The sequence below is a fragment of the Oxyura jamaicensis genome, chromosome Z, assembly GCF_011077185.1.
Source record: "Oxyura jamaicensis isolate SHBP4307 breed ruddy duck chromosome Z, BPBGC_Ojam_1.0, whole genome shotgun sequence".
Lineage (NCBI taxonomy): Eukaryota > Metazoa > Chordata > Aves > Anseriformes > Anatidae > Oxyura > Oxyura jamaicensis.
In genome coordinates this window covers 11,962,427-11,966,951 of record NC_048926.1, presented here as the reverse complement: position 1 = coordinate 11,966,951, position 4,525 = coordinate 11,962,427, and the positions used below count along the sequence as shown (strand labels likewise).

General features: G+C 45.8%; 1 protein-coding gene and 1 long non-coding RNA gene across 7 annotated transcripts in view; one reads left to right on the top strand and one right to left on the bottom strand.

Moving 5' to 3' along the window:
* RAI14 (retinoic acid induced 14) overlaps positions 1–472 on the bottom strand; it is an 87,587-nt gene extending 87,115 nt beyond the window's left edge. For 4 of the 6 annotated variants that reach the window (XM_035310699.1, XM_035310703.1, XM_035310704.1 and 1 more), the window contains exon 1: positions 325–472. The gene's annotated coding sequence lies outside the window, so the exon portion shown is untranslated. Of the gene's footprint in view, positions 1–46; positions 203–324 lie in introns of those variants that run through there. The other 2 variants (XM_035310700.1, XM_035310701.1) reach the window with 2 other exon arrangements.
* The window catches only part of LOC118156567, a 754,908-nt gene that overhangs the window by 252,678 nt on the left and 497,705 nt on the right, over positions 1–4,525 (top strand). The window lies entirely within an intron of this gene.

Here is a 4,525-nt window from a genome sequence, read left to right as displayed (position 1 = left end):
ATATATATATAAAATACAACGGCACAGACCAGCGGCGGCGACTCACGGGCTGCTCCCCGCACTGTGCAAACGGGGCTCTCCGGCAGCGAGGGGGTCGAGACGGGAGAAGTTTCCTCCTGTTGCGCTGAGCTGGCGGCTTCTCCCCTCCGGAGCAGCTCCGGAGCAGCTCCTTCCCTGCGTCCTTCCTCCTCCTCCTCCTCCTCCGGCGCCGGCAGCAGCAGCAACAGCCCCGGGCGGCGGGGGCAGGTGGGCGCTGCACACAAAGCCCCGATTCACGCCGTGCGGGCGGGCGCCCTCCCCCCCACTCCTCCGAGCCACGCTCACCGCATGGAGCCGCAGCAGCAGCCGCCTCCCGCTCCACTCCGCTCCGCTCCGCTCCCGCTCCGGCTCCGCTCCGGTCCCGCTCCGGTTCCCGGCGCTGCGAAGGGCGGAGCGGCGCCGCCGCGCGCCCCGGGACACTCGCGCGCGCGTCACGTGGCGGCGGCGCGCGGAGCCCGCCCGGCCGTTGCGCGGCAGCGCCCCCGCGACCGTTAGCGCTGAGGAGAGGGCTGAGGGGGGCGGCGTGGCGGCCCCTCCTCGTCCACTCGAACTAGCCTTTCTCTGAGCTTAGGAAATGGCAAGTGGGCTTGGTAGCTGAGCCAAGGCAGTGATTCATTGGATGTGCTCCAAAAGGTAGCTTTCCGCCTCTCAAAGCTGTGCCTCGTCCGGTGGCTAAGCCACCATCCCACCTCCACATCTCACCACAAATACTGCGGTTGCCTTCTAGACCCTGTGGAATTAAGTCTGGACTCTTTGTCATGTTGACACCTTACATTGGTGAGCCTCCACCTACTGTCCCACCACAAGAGTCCACTGCTGTTAGCCAGCTTCCCACCTCTTCTTGTTGGAAAAGCCCATCAGCTAGTCCCACTCACCACAGCCACGTTCCCCACCTCAGAAGGTCCTCTATAATCTCCTAATCTTTTCTGTTCCCAGCCATATCCACACATGAAGTGGCAAACAGTAAAGGGGAGGAAGTAAGCACTTGAAAACTTTAGGTCATTATTGTAATAGTGGCAAGTATTATTGAATAAATACACTCGGTTATCACCAGAAGCATACTTTCCTCTCTTAACACGCAGTCCTTACCTCAGCCAATTTATTCTGCATGTGTTTTACCTTTGAGAACAGACGTAACCGTGCTGGCCAGGTTACCTCTCATTTTTCTTGAAGAACACATGCAGAATAAAATGGATGAGGTAAAAAGGACATTTAAATCTAGTATAGTTAATGCTGAAAGTTTAATTTGCACAGAAAAAATAAAATAGGAAAATTAAACTTCTCCAACAATACTATCTCAGCAGCTACAAAACTTGTTGTGATTATCGTGCAATTGTTTTTAATTCTGGTTATTTTTAAAAGCAAAATACACGTGTACAATACGGTTAGAAAATATCCTGCCTGTTTCTTCAAACACCAGCAAAATTACATGTAATTGTGCCTGACCAATATGAAAATGATGTAATATGCAAGTATAATCTCTCACATTTTGAATAGTTTGACCATTATGAATTTTTACTTGCTTTCTTAATGCCAGAATATCATGAAGATGGTTTCTCGGTATGTTTGCGTGGGATGGCCACATACAACACCTTAATAACAGTTAATGGCTATGGTATGATAAAACATACATTTCTTGAGGACTGGGAAATATGGTATTTACTAGTTCCCAGAGAAGAGTTTTTCACCATCTCATAAAGTGTGGTCCAGGATAAAGACTTGGGGCTTTGTAGTGGCAGCTAGCTTAAATTTGTTAAACCAGACTGATGCCTTACAGGTCCTGACTGCCCTCTAGGTAAGTCTCCTTTAATGGAAGACTGCACTTTCATCTTCTCTGAGCTCCCTTTTGGGTTCCTCTCCAAGGGCAGGGCACTGCCTCTGGTTCAAAACACTCCTATGTAATTTTGTGCATCTTCAGGCAGAGCACAAGACTGGGAGTCAGTAGATCTCATGCATAAAGCTCTGGGATAGCCACCTGTGCCTCTACTATCTATCTACAGAGTGAGAACCATTCTTTGAAACCTGTAGTTAACAAATGCTACCTGTGAGCTAACAAAAATTGTTAGTAAAATGGAGATAATCTAATCTGCAAGAGGCGGAAGGTGGAGCATATCCAACACACAAAAACAAAGTCAAAATGGAAGTATCAGCATGTCAGCTGTGTGACGTGCCTGTCCATCTCCCTCCAACCCTTCGTACCACAGGCATGCAAAGAGGGTGGGAGAGGAAGAGGATATTGTCTTCTGCTCAGCCTCTCCTGGAGAAGCTGGGGCGCTTGCTGCCAGTTGTGACTTGGAGCTGCTGCCCACCACTGAGGGTATAATGAAACCACCCGTGCTTTCCTTGCTGCTTCTCCAGAAGGGAGAGGCCTGGAAGTGGCTTAACGATGTCTTCAATCACACCTTATCACTCTACTGCCTTGATAGCATCTGCTAATTACCTTACTTGGCATTGTTAATTTTTTTTTGCTGCTTCTGGCTACTGCCTTCTGTAGTACACAAAGTGCCAGTCACATCTCTGCTTAGAAATCATTTGCAAAGGAAATCACGCTCCTGAACAGGTTCATCACTTCCCTGACATCTTGCGAGCAGTGTAAACTTGTTCTGTGAGCCCCAAGTTCCGCATATTGTCTTCCCTCATTGGACTTGTTCTAGTCTGATTGCTTCCAACCTGAAGATAGTCTGCTTCACTAATCCTGGCTGTTATTTTTTACTGAAGAACAATTTAAATAAAGTTTATTTTTAGATTTTGAGGCATGTTTTTTTCATGGGCAGTTCTTTGCTTACTGGAAAATATTTTCTTCACACTTTGTGACAGATGTCCCCCCAAAATGCAGGAATCTCTGTGGTAACAAATGAGAGATGGTTAAAAAGTGTGTTTTATATCTGCTTCCGCCAGAGCACTTTCTCTTTTTAAAATTTTGTTATCACAGTACAGAGTTACTTGATGCCTCTCTTCTGTTTTGGTTCACAGCATGACACATCTCACCCAGTGGGGAATTTTTCTCCTTTCCTATTCCGGTGCCACTTGTGTAGCACCAGCAATGGGCCTTCTGATGTGTAAGAGGAAAAGGGACAGCAGAGGACAATAATTAAGACTGGAAAAAGTCACAACTGGAGCTGCTCAGACGAAGCTCTTAACTGAGGTGATGTCTTGAGAGAGAGGACAGTCTGTCTAGGGAGTTGTTTTCCTCTGAAGTGATCTTTTAAAGGCTAGAGAAGAAAAGTCCAGAAATAGTTGCAGGGAAATTTCTAGATTATTTCAACTTTCACTTGTCAGATGGATATTTCCTTTGCCTCCATCAATCTTCCTTCTCCCTCTTGGCTTTTACATCTGTGTTGTCCTCTTCACACCTTTCTGCATGGAGTCCCAGTCCCAATCCCACAGAGTCTATGACACTTGTGGGACCTCTTTATGCTCCCAGGTGATATTTCTAGAAAAATCACACAGCAATTCACTTGTTTTGCCAGTTTCTTTCTGTGCCACCGAGCCCTGCTCGGAGGAGGTACTGCGCCATGGCAGGAGGTACTGCGAGGCTGGGCTGCCATCAGCCGAGCCTCATAAATCTCTATATTCCTCCTCTGCCATAGGAGCAGATGTAGGCTGTTTGTGTCACTGTTGTTACATTCTTCAGGAGTTTTGCAGCAGAGATCACCTGGCCCCTGGGGAGCCACCCTTAAAGAGCAACCTTACCTGGGTGGGACTGAAAGGATGAGAGCTTGAGCATGTATCTGGTTAGGAAGGTGAGCAGCCCTCCAGAAATGTAGTTTACTCTTCTATCCCTATGAGACGAAGGACATTATCTGCCTCTGGATATGTTTTTTTCAGTTTAGCTTTAGCCAATGGGTTATACAAAAGGAATTAATGCAATCCTTCTTAACTACAAAGAGTAAAAATCCTCTTTTTTTTCCTTTCACTTTCTCACATTATTATGGAAATTTGTGCTTGCTTTGATATGAATGTGCTTTCTGGAGGTTTAACTAGGAGAAAAATCATTTCTTGGCCCTTTCACTAATATCCAGTGCAATGTAAGTTCACTATCTTATACATCTTCGCTGTGGGGACCACAGCTTGGAGCTGCAAGGCAGTGAGCTTGATGATCTAATGCAGCTTTCCCACAGAGACTCATCTGCAGAATTATCCCATAACGTATTTCATTTTAAAATTATTTTCAAAGCACAAGTCCATGGAAACAACAAAAGAGGATTACACACTCCCCACACAAACAAATTGTGCCTAAAATGGCAGTGTGTCTATGTGAATAATTTAAAAATGAAAAAAGTGCTTCTTTTCTTCTTATAGAAAAGCTCTGCAAGCAGAAAGGCAACTGTCCAAAAAGGCAAGATTTTTGTAGGTAAAAAGCAAGGATTTGTTAAAAATCTATCTCAGAATCAAAAGGGATTACCATAAATGAATTGTTTTTCTGGAGCATTCCCTGCTATTTTATTTTATTTTATTTTATTTTATTTTATTTTATTTTATTTTA